Source organism: Xenopus laevis, chromosome 5S (genome assembly GCF_017654675.1).
Source record: "Xenopus laevis strain J_2021 chromosome 5S, Xenopus_laevis_v10.1, whole genome shotgun sequence".
NCBI classification, from domain to species: domain Eukaryota; kingdom Metazoa; phylum Chordata; class Amphibia; order Anura; family Pipidae; genus Xenopus; species Xenopus laevis.
In genome coordinates this window covers 68632367-68654008 of record NC_054380.1, presented here as the reverse complement: position 1 = coordinate 68654008, position 21642 = coordinate 68632367, and the positions used below count along the sequence as shown (strand labels likewise).

The following is a 21642-nucleotide window of genomic DNA, read 5'->3' as shown; positions in this document are numbered from 1 at the left end:
GTTGCCCAAAGAAGAAGCGATTTGTCACTGGGCCACTAATCTCCCCCAATAGCTCCATGTGCCCCTGCCAGAAAAATGGGAAGGTAACCAGATAACAGCTCCCTGACTCCTGCATTATTAACAATGCTCCCATGAGTAAGAGAAGCAATAGCTTATTTGAAAGCAGTTCCATTGTGAAGTGCTGGCTCTTTCTGAAAGCCCTGGAGCAGGCACAATGACTTGAGATGGCTGCCTACTCACCAATATTACAGCTAAAATAGAATACATTTATTTGTTTAAGAATAAAATGAATTATATGCAATGTACAATTCAATGTACAATGTAATGGAGCACATTGTTTGTGCAGGCACGTAACTGTAGAGAAAACAAACCCTGTAGTCTCAGGGGGCCTGGACTGCTGCACAAAAAACTTCCCTCCCCAGCCACGTTCTAATTTAAAATTTGCGAGCTGCCGAATTGGACAATCGCTACTGAGCGGACAGGGAGGGAGAAGGGCAGGACGCTGTGCACCACGCACCAGGCCGAGGAATTTTTTTGTGAGGGGGTCCAGCAACAGCTAGTTATACTGCTGCATTTGTGATTTCTAAAGATAATGCCAAGATGTCTGGGATAATATATAACTTAACTTTACCAAGAAATAAGGCATTGAATTGCTCAGAAGCAAATACTTCAGGCTACTAGCAGGTAATTAGTAGATTATGTCACATTATATGTCAGAGATGTACTCATTATTGCTCACTTCTCCAAGTCTATTGTACTCAGAGACACCAACTAAGCAAATATTTGTAATATTTTGCCATATATTATCTGTATTCACATGTCAATAGAGTTTACATTTACTCAACTGTTCAAACAATGTAGGCTCATTAAACAAAACCTTAATTTCACTTTCAATTATGTTTTATCTATAGTAGCTATAAAATGAGCTAGCTGCAGGACATTGTCAAGTCCATTACCTGGGAAATATGTCTCTTGCAGATCATGTTCTAGAACGCTGGTGAAAATATCTTCCCTTCCATCACATACAGCAGTCAGCTCTGGGAGACACTCAAAGGGGGCAGTGATATCTCTCGAGATAGCTTTCTGCTTTCCTTGGTTCCATTTGCTGCAATTTGTAGAAGAAAAACAAATTAATTAATAAAAACAAAAATTGCTGTTACTAACATAAATGGATACTCAAATCATTGTGCAGTGTAGTCAGAAAAAGACCAAATTTAAAAATATTTTGTATCCATGGATAAGATGTACTATCAGGATATGGAGGCATTTGTGACTGTAATCCAGATAAAAGATACAAATCACAGTAAAGGTTGTTCATATACACACCTAAATAGATGAAGATGGCTCTTCTCCAAGTTTGGTTAGCAGATAAGAATCATGAATCCATCGAGCCTGAACCTCGATTGGCACCAAACGAGTAATGTTTAAAGCGGTCACGAGCCAACCACATCCAACATTGCCTATTGCAGGGGTCACCAAACTTTTTTTACCCATGAGACACATTCAAAGCATGAAAAAAGTCCCTGGGGATGCCAAATAATTAGGTACATAATAGATCCTATGATTAAGTGCCTAAGTGCACAAAATGCATAAGGCTTTTTGTACATCTATTATTTGCTTAAACAAAGTCTGCAGTTCCTTTCCTTCACTTCTCCATGGAATCTGTTAATGCCTGCTGTTTCTAATGCCTGTTCTTTCCTTGGTGTGCTATTTGGTAGCCCCAATGTGGGATGTGATGCCACTGGGAGCAATATCCAAGGGGTTAGTGAGCAACATGTTGCTCAAGAGCCACTGGTTGGGGATCCCTGGCCTATTGTAAAGAAAGACGTGCGTGATGCAGAAAACTAATGAACAAAAATAATATGCACACATTGCATAGATAGACGTCTGTGGCATGACAACTGCTGCTGAACTACAGCTGATCGTATATTGACAATTTCTGGGATTCCCAACAATTATAGTTTAGCAGCTGCAGGAGAGCCTTCCCTATTCCACAACCAATATACATTTCTTGGCTTTTAAAAGTCATTGTATTTAGTAGATCCCACTGTAGTAAAACATTTGGGGAACTGATATCTGGAATATAATTTTAGAAAAAGCACATCAAAGCAGATGAAACTGAAAGTAGTTACAAATAAATGCAACAAATTTGAGGCAGTCACATTAAATAAATAAAAAAAAAAAAAAAAAAAATTTAAAAAAGGAAGTAATGGGGCAACAATGAATTTTTCGTTTTAAAAAATATAATATTCAGTCATTACAGAATTGTAAACCCTGCTATCCATGATCCCTGATTACAATTTATCTGTATTGAATTTAGCTGTATTGAAAAAAATATTAGGAATCTCTAGTTTAAAACTGTATTTTAAACATGCTATAACAGCAGTTACTAATCTTAGCAACAAACCTAATGTTTTTCCAGACAAACAGAAGGCTGCTGTTAGATAAAATAAACAGTAAAAGCTTCTTCCAACAATCGCCCTGTTTACACACGAAGAACAGTATTAATTAAATTAGAGTAATACTAAAGCAAATGCAGCATTTGCTGAAAAATGGCAATGAATGCAAATTACTTTAGACTATACCTAACAAATTTGGAAATTACTGTTAGATTTATTGCACTTATGGTTCCCCAATCTTTAGTTATAAAGGAAATAATATACTTCCTATTGCAATATAATGTCCATGGTGGAAATGATCCCTGGCAACTTAATATACCTGTTTAACAATAGAGGAGGCTTCTGATCATGTGAATACATAGTAAGTAAGGTGGAAAAAAGACACATGTCCACCGAGTTCAACCTTTTTTTTTTTATATTAACTACCTGCCAGTTGATCCAGAGGAAGGCAAAAAACCCAACTGAAGCCTCTCCAATTTGCCTTAGAGGGGGAAAAATTCCTTCCTGACTCCACAATGGCAATCAGACTAGTCTCTGGATCAACTTGGACTATGCACTATTTCCCATAACCCTGTATTCCCTTGCTTGCTAAAAAGCCATCCAACCCCTTCTTAAAGCTATCTAATGTATCAGCCTGTACAACTGATTCAGGGAGAGAATTCCACATCTTCACGGCTCTCACTGTAAAAAACCCCTTCCGAATATTTAGGCGGAACCTCTTTTCTTCTAAACGGAATGGGTGACCTTGTGTCAGCTGGAAAGACCTACTGGTAAATAAAGCATTAGAGAGATTATTATATGATCCCCTTATATATTTATACATAGTCATCATATCACCCCTTAAGCGCCTCTTCTCCAGCGTGAACATCCCCAATTTGGCCAGTCTTTCCTCATAGATAAGATTTTCAATACCTTTTACCAGCTTAGTTGCCTTTCTCTGTACCCTCTCTAATACAATAATGTCCTTTTTGACAGATGGAGACCAAAACTGTACGGCATATTCTAGATGGGGCCTTACAAGTGCTCTATACAGTGGAATAATGACCCCCTCCTCCCTTTGACTCTATGCCCCTTTTAATACAGCTCAAGACCTTATTTGCCCTTGATGCTGCTGACTGGCATTGCTTGCTACAGCCAAGTTTATCATCTACAAGTACTCCAAGGTCCTTTTCCATAATGGATTTGCCTAGTGCAGTCCCATTAAGGGTACAAGTGGCTTGGATATTTTTACATCCCAGGTGCATGACTTTACATTTATCAACATTGAATCTCATTTGCCACTTAGCTGCCCAGATTGCCAGTTTGTCAAGATCCTGTTGCAAGGATGCCACATCCTGGATGGAATTAATTGGGCTGGATAATTTTGTGTCATCTGCAAACACTGATACATTACTTACAACACCTCCCCTAAGTCATTAATGAACAAGTTAAATAAAAGTGACCCAATACTGAGCCCTGGGGGACCCCACTAAGAACCTTACTCCGAGTAGAGAATGTACCATTAACAACCACCCTCTGTACCCGATCCTGTAGCCAGTTTCCTATCCACGTGCAAACGACTTCATTAAACCCAACAGACCTTAGTTTAGAAAGCAGTCGTTTGTGGGGCACAGTATCAAACGCTTTGGCAAAATCCAAATAGATCACATCTACTGCCCCCCCCCCACTGTCCAGAATCGTACTTACCACATCATAAAATGCAATCAAATTTCATCTGACATGACCTATCCTTCATAAAGCCATGCTGATTGTTGCTCATAATGCCATTCATTAGGACAAAATTTTGAATGTGATCCCTTAACAAGCCTTCAAATAATTTGCCCACCACAGATGTCAAGCTTACTGGCCTATAATTGCCAGGCTGAGATCGTAAAATATTGGAATAACATCAGCTTTTCTCCAATCCATAGGCACCATACCAGATGACAGTGAATCTGAGCAAATCAGAAATAAGGGCTGGTCTAAAACTGAACTAAGCTCTCTTAGAACCCGGGGGTGTATGCCATCAGGCCCTGGAGCCTTGTTTACATTAATTTGTATTAAAGCTTTTTGAATCATATCCTGAGTCAGCCACTGACTAGATTGAGCTAAACCATTCGTGCAGTTATAAATTGAGCCTGTGAACCCAGACTCTTCTATTGTATACACTGAAGAAAAGAACTGATTTAACACATTTGCCTTTTCTGTATCTGTTACAACCATACTGGGACCATTATTTAATGGAGCAACACTCTCAACCTGCATCTTTTTACTATTAATATATTTAAAAACTTTTTAGGGTTAGTTTTCACCTCCACCGCAATTAACTCTTCATTTCTTTTCTTAGCCTTCCGGATTGCTGATTTACAACATTTATTACAGTGTTTATATTTATTAAATGCAGCTTTTGTCCCTACAGATTTGTAGTTTTTAAATGCCTTTCTCTTCTTTCCCATTAACTTCTTTACTTCTGTATTAAGCCACACAGGATGATTCTTAGAGCTTCTACGTTTAGTTCTTAAGGGAATAAATTGAGAACAGTAATGATTTAATATCATTTTAAAGGACAACCATTTCTGTTCTGTCTTTTTAGCCGAAAACCTAATGCCCCAATCAATGCTCTGTAGGGCAGCCCTCAAGGCACTAAAATTAGCTTTTACTAAATTCATGGTTTTTGTTGCCCCAGTATATTTTTGTTTTTTGCACCAGACATTAAAAGATATAACATTATGGTCACTATTACCAAAGGGGTTCAATGACTTGCACATTTGCTATAAGTACTGGGTCATTTGAGATCACTAAACCAAGAATAGCATTTTCTGGTAGGCTCCTCAACAACCTGTGCTAAAAAATTGTTGTGCAATGAGTTTATAAACTTGTTCCCATTAACTGATCTAGCAGTACCGTTGCTCCAGTCAATGGGGCTCATTTATTAAAGCAGCGCAGCGCATAAGTGGACGCAAAAGGTTGTCTGCGCCATCACAAGCGTGATCGCTAATATATTTGCGTGATATTGCGCATAACACAGAGCTTTTGCGATGGTTTTGTTTATGCGCATTGCGCAAAAGATTGGGCATTTATGTCGCAAACGATGCCGTGGTTGTTAGGGGCGTGGCTGTGGGCGTGGCTACAATGCGCTTGCACTGCGGCCGTCGCAGATTTGCGTCTGTATATGTGCAAAACTGCACCCGGGCAACAGCACCACAATTTTTACGCCTGCCTCTTCGTGGCGTAATAGTAACGCTCTTCAAAATGCGCATTCCTGCCCAGCTGCGCTAGTATATTCAAGATGAACAACCCCTGTAAAGTGCATATTAACCACGCCTTCCACCCAACATGTTTATATTGACCAAGGTTCCTTTAAGGGTATCAGGTAGGCTAAACACCTTTGCAACCAAACAAATATTAGCACAGAAACAAATGCAGATGCGTCTAAGTGAACGCAATATGCGCAATATGTGACGCAACTAATTAAAGCAGCGCATTCATACATGAGCACAACTAATCCTTACCTTTGCGGTATCTTCCTGTGCGCACAATTTATTATAAGCACTGCGACAGCTGATACGCAGTTTCACACGTCGCACCTGTCTTGTGTCTACATTAGCGCACAAATCGCACTGTTAAGGTATCGTGCGCTACATTATTAAATACTCGCATGCGCTGGGCAAATGTCTGGCCACTGCGCTCTTTTTAGCGCTGCGCTGCGTTAATAAATGAGCCCCAATATCTGGGTAATTAAAATCCCCCATTATCATTACTTTAGCTAAACTAGCAGCCATTTCTATTTGCATTAGGAGCTTTGTCTCTTCCTCCTCACTTACATTAGGGGGTCTATAGCATACTCCTACAAATAATTTGCTGGATTCTTTACAATTGGTGAAGAACTCCACCCATACGACTTCTGCCCCCTCATTTTCTAACATAACCTCCTCCTTTATATGAGCTTTTAAATCCTGCCTAACATACAGACATACCCCTCCTCCTTTTATATTGCCTCTATCCCTCCGAAACAAAGTATAGCCACTGATATTTACTGCCCAGTCATGCGACTCATTCAGCCATGTTTCGGCCACACCAATCACATCATATTTTCCTTCCAACACCAGCAGCTCTCCCATTTTACCAGTGAGACTTCTTGCATTTGTAAACATACATTTAATACTGGTACCATATTGAACATATGACATGTGGTCCTCCCTATCCTTTACAGTATCCCCAGCCAAATCTCCTCACCCATTTTCGCTTTCTTTGCCCACTATCTCATCTAACCTGTCTTCCACTGAATCTTTTACTGAACCCTCCCCCCCACACCTAGTTTAAAATCTCCTCCAACCCTCTAGCCATCTTCGCTCCCAAAACAGCTGCCCAATCATAATTGAGGTGCAGCCCATCCCTAGCAAAGAGCTTGTAGCCAACTGAAAAATCAGCCCAGTTCTCCAAAAACCCAAAACCCTCCTCCTCCCTACACCAATCTTTCAGCCACGCATTAATCTCCCTACGCTCCCGCTGTCTCCTTAGTGTTGCTCATGGCTCAGGTAATATCTCTGAGAAAATTACCTTGGAAGTCCTCGCCCTAAGCTTTGCACCTAGTTTTTTAAAATAATTTTTGAGAACTTCACCACCTCCTCCAACTTTGTCATTGGTACCTATGTGTACCAAGACCGCTGGGTCTTCCCCAGCCCCTCCCAATAATCTGACCACTCGTTCCACCACATGCCGAACCCTAGCACCAGGCAAGCAGCAGACTGTTCGGCATGTAGGGGCCTTGCGACAGATTACCCTATCCACCTTTCTAATAATTAAATCCCCTATAACTAGAACCTGCCTTTCCTTCCTTGCACTCCCCCCACCACCGTATTAGTGCCACTGCCTCCCGGGGTGCTCCGAGACTCAGCCTGCTCCATACACGCCAGTTCTGAGTTTTCCTCCCCAGCATCTTCAGCCAAAACGGCGAATTTGCTGTTTTGGACAAACTGTGGACCAGCCCCCCTACTCTTCTGTCCCCTACTTCCCCTCTTGACTGTCACAAACCTTCCTCCCTCATTAGCCTCCACTTGAATACAAGGAGAGAAGCTGTGCAAGCCCATTAGCAATTTCATATTGGCTGTCTAATTTGTTTTCTTATCAGATATCCCTTCCTCAAGGACAAAAGTATATCATTTTAATAACTACCAACTGTGTACTCATAGAATAATCGGCAGAGGAAATAACTTTCACTCTATCACACATGCTGAAAAAATAGTATATGTTGTGCATGATCAGACACATGTAATGTCCATCTGACAAGGTATTGTTAAAACCAAACTTAAGGTGGCCATAAACGCACCAATAATATTGTATGAAACGAAGTTTGTTGCATCTGTGGCGGGAGACGAGTCAAACTGATATCGGCTGGCTCGTCAATTGGGCTGGCCGGAAAATTGGTTGGGCGATTGGGCACCTTTTAAAGCACTCGAACATCACCCATATGTATATGATTTATAGTTACATAGTTACATAATTAAATCGGGTTGAAAAAAGACAAAGACCATCAAGTTCAACCCCTCCAAATGAAAACCCAGCATCCATACACACACCCCTCCCTACTTTCATATAAATTATATATACCCATATCTATACTAACTAGTTTAGTATCACAATAGCCTTTGATATTATGTCTGTCCAAGAAATCATCCAAGCCCCTCTTAAAGGCATTAACAGAATCCACCCGAAGCCAAAGGCGGCTGCTACAGGTAGAAGAGTGGGCTTAGACCAGAACCTTGGAGTTAGTTCTGGGTTTGGTATACCTAACATCAAACCCACATTATCTAAGCATCTATATAGTTGCACTTATTTTAAATTTTTTGGTGTTGCAATGGAAACTTGATCATGTACTGTGTCTGCTAAAATTTAGGCGGTCACATTTTGACCAGCGAAAATATTAGCCCCAGATACATTACCATAATTATACTTCTCAGGAAAATACTAGACAAAATTTAAATTGGAATTCTCAATTAAACTTTTTATATATACCTGCACATAATCTTTCTAGAGGAACTAATTTACAGTGAGGTAGTGTTTATGATATACTAATAAAAATCCATGATAAGCAAGGAGAATTGAGTCCACAAAGTTAGAATGCAGATGGACTAGAAGATTCCAAGCTAGGAAATTCAAAAATCAAAACATATAGACATACATTGGTATGTAGAGGGGAAGTTAACCTTACCAATATTTAAGGTTATTTAGAGAAAAATATCAAATGTCAGACAGTGAGATATTTAAATTTGCATAGTGATATTCACACAGCGTTATATAGTGTCTGATATAAAATCAGACACAATATGTAACATTAATGGGTGATTTATTAACATTCTAAATTTTAATTTTTTCCGCGGTTCAATTTTTTTTCTTAAAAACTTCTCGGTTTAATTTATGGTTTCCAAAACTCAAATGTTCGATATTGATTAAGCAAAAAGAAAAATATCTGCATGAATTTAAAACAATAGCATCTACAGCATCTAAAATCTTTCAAGTATCCAATTTCTTAAGTTTGTAGACTCACTGAAAAAGATGGGTTGAATATGAATTTGAATTATTTAACATGGTTACATTTGAATTTTATATATTCAAAAAATTTTTTAGAAAATTTGCAGAGATTTGTAAAATTTTACATTTATTCAAACTAAAAATTTGTTTTTTACAAATTTGAAATTTTAGAAATAATTTTTCTCAAGTTATCCTGCAAATGTATGCTTGGCTTTTCTATTGAACGCAGATGAAAACTCAGATGATTGAGTCAGATGGAAGAACTAGGCAAATACATAAAAGATGAAGAATAGTTCTGCTGGAATTACAAAATGCTCTACCAAAATTTTATCCCAAAAAACAACAATAAAAATGTTTTGATTTCATGATAAGTACTGCCAAACTAATAAACTTTTTTTGTTTCAGGTGTGTTTTAAAGCACATGGCCTTCTGGAGATATAGTCGGTGGCAAAGGTATGAAGATCTTAAAAACGTACAACTCTGAGCCAACAAATTGGGTATGTAGGCCAAACTCCAGAAGTGCATTGCTACAGTGGATGCAGGACAGAACTGACAGGGCACCAGCATATAAATTAATCACCAGTCTGGACCTAAATTATCAGATCATCCCAAATTAGGGCACCATCTAGTTGGCCTTTTCAGAAAAAATGAACAAATGTTATAGTTTCTGGCCAGTTTTTCAGGTAGTCATCTCACAACTGCATGCTTTTTGTTGATGGATAAATTAACCAGTCCAGCATAACAAAAGCTTTATTTAACACATTCATTAAATAGATATTCCTATTAATAGTCAGGGCATGTTTTGCATACTTATGATTCTGTAATCCTTAATGATGTATTACCTCTGCCTGAAATGTTTGAGGCCAAATTCCCCTTTTCTCTGTGACCCTTACCACTCCATTACTTGCATGTTATTTTGTATTACTGTTACTCTGAATAAAAGAATTATAAATAGTCACCAGCAACAGTTGTTTCTTAGATGAGCTGCTGTCTAACAAACATAATTAATGAAAAACTAATTTCTGTGACACAAAGCGGTTCAAGTATGCCAGCTAGTCACAATCTTATCAAAATGCTAATTCTGTACAAATTAAAGCTGTGATTAACATTTCATAGGTATTGCTTAAGTGAATTGATAACACCAAATCGGTTAAGCACTTTTCACTTTAACCAGCCCAGTTCTATATATAGCTTTGTATATTGCAGTTGAAGGGAAAAGCCCACTGCTTTGTTGCACAGACCCTTAGGTACGAATGTGGGTAGTTCAGAAATGGACTACTAGTTCCCAGATCATGATGTGAAGAATACTGTATGCAATGAAAAAAGCATACAGATCACAAAAAGTATAACGTATAATATAAACAGTATATACAAGCATCCTTAAAGAGATTCTGTCACGGAAAACATATTTTTCAATATGCATCGGTTAATAGTGCTGCTCCAGCAGAATTCTGCACTGAAATTATTTTTCAAAAGAGCAAACAGATTTTTTTAGATTTCATTTGGAAATTTGACATGGGGCTAGACATATTGCCAGTTTCACAGGTGCCCCATGTCATGTGACTTTTGCTCTGATAAACTTCAATCACTCTTTACTTCTGCACTGCAAATGGGAGTGATATCAACCCCCCAGCAGCCTTACAATAGAACAACAGGAAGGTAACCAGATAAGGGCTCCCTGGTAGATATAAGAATTGCACCCAATAGTAAAAATCCAAGTCAAACTGTGACTCCTCCAGTTACATTGAGTTGGAGAAACAAAAGCCTGCCTAAAAGCAGTTCCATCATGAAGTGATGACCTGAGATGGCTGCCTACACACCAATATTACAAGTAAAAAAAATATACACAGGGTACTTCATGGTTCAGGAATAAAATTTTATTTGGTGGAGTGAATTATAGTGTAAACAACGTAATTTAGAAATAAAAACTACACCATAAAAATCATGACAGAATTCCTTTAAGTGTAGCACCAAGTTTGAAGTTTGATGTATTTGTAGTTTACACGAATACAGGTAGGCAAATAGAAAAATGTTGCAGCATTCTAAAAAAACAATTATTTCTCTAAACAATTTGGACGGTCTACTATATACTGTATGCTATACAGTCAGTTTTTGGGTTTATATTTAGTTGTGTTTTCCAAACTATGCTGGCTATTATTACTTTTCTCTTTGCTTTCAGATCATTCCTAGGCATAAAATGCTTAATTTGCTAATACTTTTGGACAACTGGGCTTCCAAGAAGTATCATACTTACTCCATATCTGTGCTTTGATCATATGGGTATTTTTCAGTTTTCTGTTAAATTATCTAATAAAATCATTACTAATGAAGATAGACATTTTTTTAAAAAAAGCCTTGTTTTTAAAGAAAACAACATTATATGAAAAATGTTTTATTATGCAGATACTTTTGCCATGCTTTAATTTGGAGTCAGCTGTTACCTTGACAACATTTACAACACATTTGTAACAGATACTGCCCTAAATGGAAGAAAATATTATTCAAGAATCATACAACAATCAGCTATACAACAGGAAACAAACCCCTTTAACTACTAAATTGAATAAATGCAGTCAAATTATTTATTTTAATTTGAAAAGAAAAGGTATCACTGCCAAATTCTGATGGCATTATCCAAAATGGTTTTGTGTCAGTAGCATAAACAGGGCAGTGTAACATAGCCCTACTAAAATGGGCTAATAAAAGCAGATGTGACTTTCCATTGAATGAGGATTAACTTCAATAGGAAGGTGTCTAGCCAACTCACTGTTCATTTGGTCCTCATTGTGCCTTACTGAGAGATCAGCATAGTCCTCAGAATCTTGTTGAAATTGGAAAAAAAAATATTTTAGAAGTACAAAAAATGTTTGAGACAATTTGAAAGTAACCAGCTGGATAATAGCGGCTTTTCATTTCTTGTTATTTATCATATCTGCATTTTCTTCATTATTCAGATGTCCAATGCAACAAAATTGATTTATCAGTGTTACTTGCTATCACAAGTTTTTCACTTGTCCAAATTTCCAATACACAAGCTGTGTTCTCTTTGGCCTGAACATGTGTCCCAGCCCTGGCCTGCATTGGAAGCTATTTAGGGCTGTCCACCAAATATCTTTTACATCACGTATAATTTTTACTTACTGGGACAGTAAAACACTGACTGGTGGCAACCCTAGTGCTATACCTACACTAACATGTGTTCAGGAGACATGAAGATGTACTCCACTGTAGTGGTACTTACCATAAAAAAACAGCAGTTTTAACATGAATTAACTTGAAAATGTAAATAAGCATTGTAAAGAGTTTTAGTCCCAACAATCCAGTCATTAGATCATCCACTGATAGTATCGGGCTGGCTCTTTTAAAAATCCACCAGCAAACCTGACAAACACTCTCAAAACAATTAGATGCAGCCAGTGTAAAATTAGGTGTTTTATAGACATATGGTTGAAATACAAAAGGTGGTAAGGAAAACTGTGCTTGGCAGGGGCCCAATGAGAAATTCTCTGTTCTATCCACTGAGAGATTCTCTAGCCACCCTCACTACGTGAAAAAAATCACACAAATGACATCAGTAGTAGTGATTCTCCGTCGTTTTGTGAAATGTATTGAAGTCAATATGTGTCAATTTCGGTGCCTGTCACAATTTTTATATGCGCGCCTATTTTGTCCAAATGCATTAAAGTCAATGGGTGTCTGAATAATTTTGACATGCAGCAATTTTTATGTGCGCGCCCAAATTTTTTTCAATGAGGCGGATTTTTCGCCAGTGAATTTTTTTTGCAGTTTCGCAAGTTCACACCTATTGAATTTATTTGCCCATCACTAATCAGGTTGGAGCTACAAGGAAAGTCTTGGTTCTATCATATACTGACAATTAACCACTTTGCTGATCTGATTGATTAGTTGTACATTAATCAGATTATACAGAAAGATCAGTGTACTAGTGATACAAAAGGAAACTGGACAGCCAAATAGTCATACTGAATAAAGACACCTGTCTTCAGGGCTACAGAGGTAGCTATGTAAGTACAGAGATAATTATGATTTACCATATAACTAAACAACTGGTTTTTTACTTGCATAGTTTTCTAGGATACCATATTTTCCCATGCCTATAACCGCAAATCTGTAAATGACTTGGTCAGATGAGCAAAAACAATTGTGAAAAAAATAGCATTTTCTTGCATTAGGAATCCACACATGAACTGATCAGTAATCAGACGTGGACCACAGATAATGTTTCATTTTTATAGATGCTGCTTATCATGATACTTGAAAATGATACAGCTCTGCAAAACTTTTTGGTGCTACATAAATAAATTAGGATGATGGTTATGACACAGATATAGCAGCCAAAGGGGCTGTGGGATTGGCATTTGTATAACTGAACTACAGCTGTAAATGAGTGATCTAACTTTTGTGCAATATTATTATGACTATACTATGGCTGACATTTTCTGAAGCACATATGTACCTGCAACTTGATTCATATTTAGTTTAGGCTATTAGCATACATAGAAGCTACAAGCTGAACGTTGTTTCTGACTGGCATGTGGCCATACCAAAGGACTTGCCACACATAAACCCATTGCTAGCTAGCTCCACATTACAGCTACTAATCTCCTTGTTCCATATAAAACTTGTAAAACAACCAGCATATCACAGGTGGAAATACAGCCCTACTTGGTTGGATAGCTGAGAATAACATGATCGCAACAGTTGGCATCAGTGACTGCCTTACTCCAGTTATAGACTGTTTTTACTATCTGCATGCCTCAGTATACCAAAACTAATCTTATTTAAACAATCACAAATAACATAGACAATAGAATTTTTTTTTAGTTCAAGAAAGGCAGGCTATTATGAAAACATTATGGTTTGCCAGTTCTAACTACCAGACAGTGTTAGACAAAATAAATAGCCAGACGGCTCTCGAGATCAATGATTTATAAGTAATTAAGAATTAAGTCACAAATGAGATATTTATTCTTTAATTGATATGACCCCCATCCCCCAATGTGTTCAAACCTTTTTATTAAAATGGAAGCCTCCACATGTCCTCACTGTGTAATAGATAAGAAGATTTTAGGACCACAGAACAAAAAAATAACCAGCGAGCAGTCAATGCATCAATGCTGAATTAATGCAGCCTGAAATATTTCTTGAGAATGCCACTCTATGGACAAATAGAGGTGGAATCCAGCAGTAACAGAAATCTTACTCATTGGCTTAATGGAATTAAACTCATATGAACTGCACACTGCAAATAAGTGAATGTTTTACGCTGTGTGTCTGTTATTCCTCTATAATTTGCAATAATAATTATATACTGTAAAATATACATGGAATATACCTATATAGTAAAACATAAGAGTTGCAGGACCATATAAGGGCCACAGGCTGCAGGCCAAGTGCATGAGGTGGTATTACATATTTTGCAATAGGGGTGTACGTTACCACCATGAATGGTGCTGCAAGTGACATCACTAAGAACCAATTATAAGTGATGGGATCACTAAGCACTGTTTATCAGGATTTTTTTATACTGGTTATTTATGATTCTCAAAAATAATAAATTTGTTTTTTTTGTTTATTTTCTGGATGCAATAAATTCATGAGAACAATGTGAGAGGATAAACAGATGGGGACAGTTGTGCACACGGCACGCATGGATTTGTGTTTCAGGAAGTAAAAGGATTTACTTATCAGTGGAAGCTCTTGTGGAACTATGGGACAGCAGGTTTTTAGATTTTCATTAGGGTCTTTTAGATTAGAAATTCATTTAAAGAATTGCAAAATAAACTGAACTTGTGTATGATACATGCAAATATATATATATATAAAGGCATTTTATGCTAAATATATCAATGAGATCCTTTACATGAGTGTTAACGTTCCTCACTCACAATTTAGCATTTCTGCATTTTGTACCTTTTGTTAAATAAAACCCAAGAAAGAATAAACCAGTGCCACTATGGTTGACAAAGCAGAGCCTTACACATTTGTATTCACTCATCTCTAGCATCTATTCCATGAGAGTATGCTACAACAAAAATAGAACAACTTGTTGACCTAATTTCCTGTTAAAGACTGTTAAGTCGAGATTGTTAATTTTCTTATCTGCAGCTAGGCAGTAATTAAAGGAAATTGAGAATGGCAAGTGAAGCTTTGATTCAGCTAGTAGCGGAGATGAATGGAGGTCGGCAGGGTCAGCCGAGTCCATTATATTCTTAAGCGAGATGTCTGTGAGACTGCCCTGTCCTTGTTTGTTCAGTGGAGGCTGGACAGACTACTAACTGCAAATCTGTTCCTCTGATTTGACCAGGCAGCACACAATAGAGATGCCTCCCTGTTGCAAATGTTAAATGACAGTGATTGACAATCATACGATGGAGTCTGCTTGTAACCCCCTGCTACTGTTTTCAGATTGCAGCAGAAAAGACAGAATAAAGAAACATTCTTCATAATCACATCAAATAGGCCCTGCTGTTCACTCAATATTTTTCATTTTCGTTTCCCTTTTCATTACAAACCACAATCTGTTCTGCAAATGCCATGGATTCAACAGCAGCAACAAAAGGAGAGTGAATTTTTATGAGCGTGGAACCTGTGTGCTTATTTTATAGTGTTGATCATATGTACACAAAATGCTGTCTTTGTAGGACCAAGTTGACTCAGTTGCAGTTATTTTGATGTTCTCCTGTATCGATGATACTCTACAGCTCATGCTAATGAAGGGAAATACATTTCTAATAAAATGAGTAAAGACTGCTATAACATAATGACTTATGACTTATATATGTCCTTTTTCTGCACTTACACAGTAAGGGTCCATCGAGTTAAAGGAACTGTGTTTTTTTGCAATTGTAGTGCTATAAAATAAATACAATACAAATACAAAGACGATAGGTAACACTGCTCATGGAAATTATATAATGCAAAAGACGGAACATTATATCAAGATCAGCTGAAATCACTAGGATTTATTTAAATGTTTGAATTTGGCAGATATAGAGCTACATTTGAATCACAATATGCTTATACAAATTTGTATTTTTAAAAAAATACATTATCTTTGGACCAAGTGGCTGACTTCAGCTTTCTAGAACTCACATAAGATTAAAGGAGCTTATTTTTCAAAATAAAACTGTATCAAAAAAAAAAAAAAAAAAGGCAACCACACACACCACATCAGGCACTGCAACGTTAAAAGCGTTGTATTTATTAATTGTGTATTGATTTTCAGTGACCAAGTACCTCTGTGTAAAAATCTGGCATAAAAGTAAGGTACTATGTAAAAATAATGTGTTCCTTTATCATGGCAATTTATGCTTTTTTTCTATTGCGTATTCTTACAGATGCTTCCATTTTTCCAATGATTTTGAAAGATTACATGAAGTCTGATGGGGTTTTTAAAAAAATGGCATCAAATGCATTTCAAATTACATTTATATTGAATATGAATAATGTTTTATAAATGATGTTTCCCCCTTTATACGTAAATAACTCATCCCCATGCCACTAACAACCCAATTAAACTCTTTTCAATATGGGTGACATGCATCCCCAACATTGTGATGCTTCTTGGGGGGCTATGCTGGGGAATACAGGAAGATGGAATCGTATTTAAAAGACAGCCAAACACTAAACAAACTATAGCCACAAGAAATCATTTACCCTTACTAAACCAAGGACATATTGTATGCCCTGTTGAAATGTATTAGTACAGGTATTGCTCCTGTTATCCAAAATGCTCTAGTCATGAGGGTTTTCTGGATAACAGATCTTTCCATAATTTGGATCTTAAGTCTACTAGAAATTCATGTAAACATTATATAAACCCAATAGACTGGTTTTGCTTCAAATAAGGATTAATTAAATTTCTTAGTTTGGATCAAGTACAAGACACTGTTTTATTATTACAGAGAAAAAGGAATAATTTTTTTAGAAATTTATTATTTGGATAAAACAGTCATCGGAGACAGTCTTTCCGTAATTCTGAGCTTTCTGGATAACGGGTTTCCGGATAACAGATCCCATACCTGTATGTTCACAGAAAATGACACTTCATACACAAAAATATTAATTCCTGCTAAAATATCTGAAAATAATTAGCCAATTGACTAAATATGGTAAACACCACTTAAAATAACCAATTATTAAGCGTAAACAGGTTTACATATTACAGTATATCTGTATATCTTTTTATTTAACATAAAAGAGACATCAGTGTCCATTTGTAAAAAGTGCCTGCACATAATCCTACATTTTAGCTAATTAATACAACTTGTTACACTCTTCTCAGCAGGCTATTGGTGGGCGATGGTGGAAAACTCTTAACAAGAATACACTTAGCTTAGATTTCCGCTCGAGTACAAATCAAAAGGAAGCCAACACTTTCACAGATGGCTATATGGCATGTGCACAGGGTTTACGCAAGCTCAGATTTATGTGGGGAAAACAAATAAGGGCATTGGGAACGATTACTCCCCCCACACACATGCACTGGCCACATGGTGAGCAGCTGGATTTTAGTAGTCCTTAAATAACAGTGATCGTACTTTGCTACATTTCTTCAGCAGTAATAAAACAGTAGCACGAAAGGCATTGGCAGTGTTCATGGCTTTCTATATCATAACAGAATTGGGGAGGTTCTATAGAGAAAGACTCATATAGTAAATGCTTATACTATATTACAAAGTTAATACTTATTCTAGTATACGGCAAAGGACAGTATAAAAGTATAGCTGAACTATTCATCTGACAATACTGGTTTATTAGCTAAAGATACATATTTTGAATGCTAGGTTAGGTAATGCTAAAAAGGACTGCAAAGATTAATAGAACACATATAATATTACGGTTAACTGGCTTGTGTATGTCATCATCAATAATATATACAGTGCTAGCAAGTTAAACAAAGCTTTGCAAAAAAGAGATCTTATAATAAATTAACAAAACAGATAAATCACTAATGGCAATTAAAATAACAAACTAACAAATCAGAATGAAACTGTAGGATCATGACTTATTGTGATGCAGCTAGTTGGATTAGCTCAGTACTATTGACTGGACTATACCACTACTTGGCACTTCTGTGGCTCCAGCGCTGAAACTTGCTGCTCAAGCAATCTGAGTGCTAGCATTGGGAGTTCAGCTTACACAACCACCAGTGTAATTCAAACACACACAGTAAGGATCACAATAAAAACAAAAATCTCACAGTGCTTGCGGCATATAAACATTATAAAAATCAGACCATTATCTTAAATTGCACTTTGAGGAGGAAATGGCACCCCCCATGCCTCGCCTTGATTGCAGGTTCAAATAAAACAATTACATTATTTTATTTATGTAGAACAATAGGCAGGATTCCAATGTCATTATGAGAGCTGTTTTTGATAAACAGAGGCACAGAAAGTATCCCCCTGTAATTGCAGCTGGGGGTCAGCATAAGCAGTCTGAAACATTCTGACATATTTAACCTTGTGGGTGCCAGGCACAGAGGCTACAGCCGGCACTGTGGTTGCTAGGCAACATGGTTTCTGATATCTGGCAAAGGAATGTGCAACTGTACATGGCAGTCAGGTCCTTGACTGCCCACACTGTATATTCTACATTCTATGGCAGGCAAATGGTTAAAGTGTTTACAATTGAGTAAACAGTAAAATCATTCTCCAGCAGCTATGGGGCCTTGGGGTTGATGGCAGTGTAGTGATATATAACAGAAAAGAAAAACCTGCCTACATAAATGCATCAACAAGTTTTCTTGGCCAGGAACTTCACCGCTAGAGAGATTATCCATGCTGCCATACTCATACAGGCAACCCCTTATAGAATGTTGGCCTTAAATAACATCCAGTGGCATGGGAAACAGAAAGGGATGAAGCAGGATTATTCCTAATAATAAAAGTGAAACTTTCAGCAAATTATGTAAATGCTTTAGCATAAGGACATTTACATTAGCTCTATCCACTAGTCTTTCTTAAAGCATTTGAATAATTAGTGAGCACTGGTTAAATATAACATCATTCAAAATGTGGCATTTTTGCTTCGATTTCATAAAATAAATGCAACAAAGGGTTTACTTTCCCGAATGTACTTTACATACAGCAAAATCACATCAAAATTGTCTCACAGTGATTTAGAAGATTGGAAAAAGCTCCAACAGCATATTTCAGAGACCGTTACATGGAAATTGATGTGCCATAGTTGCCACCAACTAGCCATTGCCTAATTACATTATGCACATTCTCAAAAAGTGCTATTTCTAGCACAGCATAAATGAATTCTCAGTTAAAAGAAAGCTTCATCCTAAAGTCGTTTGCTTGAAATACACAGAACTAAGACATAAATCTGTTTTTGTTACTTTGCTTTTATTTTATTTTTACTTTCACTCTGGTAAAATGAAAATGAGACACTCCAATTGTTAACATTATTGTATTCCTGTACTTTATCTCAAGTCTCCATAACCAGTTTGGAGATGTATCATTTTACAACATTGCATTTTTGTTAAATTCCTACTTGTTTTGGTTTGAAAACTCAATAAAACATTTGCACAAATCTGATATCCATTTATTAGCTGTAACTGGCTCATAATGTACCTACATCTTTTTTGCACTACAACCTTTTAGTTTCCAACAGTGATATCTTGTTGGATTCGGAAAAGTTTAGAGGAGAACAGATTCTGTGCTGCTGAGCAAAACTGAAAAGTGAAAATTAAATGAATTATTACACTATCTGTGGTTTGGCTAATCTACGAAAATATATACATATGCCATATATTTGATACATATTTATATATTCTATTTATATATAATCTGTTACAGTAGCAATAAATCAGTAATACTTTATATAAAAATAAATGAGACATGGTATGGTAAGGTAGGAATCTGAACATATTTGGGGAAATATTTCTGTTTTAATAATTAAGGGCTGATATATCCAAAAATCGAGAAAAACACAGAGAAAAAAGTATTTTGCAAAACCTCAGATAGTGGGAATTTATTAAAGGAAAAAAAGGCAAAAAGTTGCCGCAAAAAGTTGCCATAAAAACTCAGCAAGTAAAAGCTGGCGTGGTTGTATACAAGTCAATGGGAATGTTCTCTAACAACATTATTTATTTTTTTCCACAGTTTATTAAAACATTCAAGACTGTCAGCCTCCGGGAATATGAATGGGACAGTGAGATTGTTGCTGACATGAGAATTTTTTTTCTGTGAAAAAACACACGTTAATCTCATGGGTTTTGTCTGCTTTATTTTCCCATTGCCTGTGTTTTTTTTCACAAACTAGATTTTTTTTAAACCAGCCCTTTATTGCTGTATTTAGGGACAATTTTACTTATAGTTGAATATCGACGGTTAATTGACCCTCGATATTCGACTGCCGAATGGAAATCCTTCGACTTTGAATATCGAAGTCGAAGGATTTACCGTAATTCGTTCGATCGAACAAAAAATCGTTTGATCGGCGATTAAATCCTTGGAATCGTTCGATCCCAAGGATTTTAATCCATCGATGAACGATTTTTCTTCGACCTAAAAAAGATTGCTAAGCCTATGGAGACCTTCCCCATAGGCTAACATTGACTTCGGTAGGTTTTAGGTGGCGAACTAGGGGGTCAAAGTTTTTTTTTAAAGAGACAATACTTCGACTATCGAATGGTCGAATAATCGAACGATTTTTAGTTCGAATCATTTGATTCGAAGTCGAAGGTCGAAGTAGCCCATTCGATGGTCGAAGTAGCCAAAAAAATTAGAAATTCAAAGTTTTTTTTTATTCTATTCCTTCACTCGAGCTAAGTAAATGGGCCCCTTAGTGTCACTTTAAAGGAGAAAATGGTTAATACAAAATATACTGTTTCATTGATTCTTTACTTCGGTTTGGGAAAGTTCAGTTCTGCATTTTTAAAGTACTTGCATATGAGCATTTTTTTTGTTTATCTATCAATGCATGCTGAGTGCATGCATTGCATGTGTGCTGCGTGTATGCAAAAATGCCTTTATCTGCATTTTTTATTTTTTAGATCAAAAAGAAATGCATTGCACTATGAATACTTGAATAGCACGCTGTGTTTAAAAAAACTGAAATGAAACACAGCTGAATTAATATAAATAAAATGCAAATCTGAATGCACAGGAGTATAAAATGCATTTAGGTGTGTTTAAACCTTTGTCTCACAAAAAATACAATATTTTACAATGTACAAATATTGCAGAAAGGATGACATGGACCATGCTCATCTACAAAGCTTTAGGAAAAAAAGGTTATTTTGGAAGGAGATCTGATCTGCAAAAAGAGTACTTGATAACACATGTGAACACACAGGTCAGAGGCAGTCAAACAGGTCAGTGATCACTTAGAAAGCCTGAAGGGCGTGAGCTTCACCGATTCACCTTTATACTTAAATCACTAAGGTACAGTCAGCACATGGCATTCCCGCTGATCAAGGGTCAAGAGCCTGGAGACCTTTGCCACTCTCTCCAGAGCAATATGGGGTCACTATCTGGAACTGAGGAAAGTGATGGAAACTCCAGAAAATATATGGCAAAACAAATCTTGAGAATTTTTATTACATGTTTAAGCAACAGAAGTATGCCATTGCTCTGCAAAATTAGAAATCTCTGGCAGGGATTCAGCAAGTTGGGGTTTTCTCTTTTATTAATGTGATGGCAAGTATATAACATTTCTGTGAAGGGCCATGTCTATGTAATAATACAGTAAATTG

At 36.8% G+C, this 21642-nt stretch overlaps 1 pseudogene; it reads right to left on the bottom strand.

The window, feature by feature from the left end:
- Positions 1-894: 894 nt before the first annotated feature.
- The window catches only part of LOC108717427, a 375896-nt pseudogene continuing 355148 nt past the window's right edge, over positions 895-21642 (bottom strand).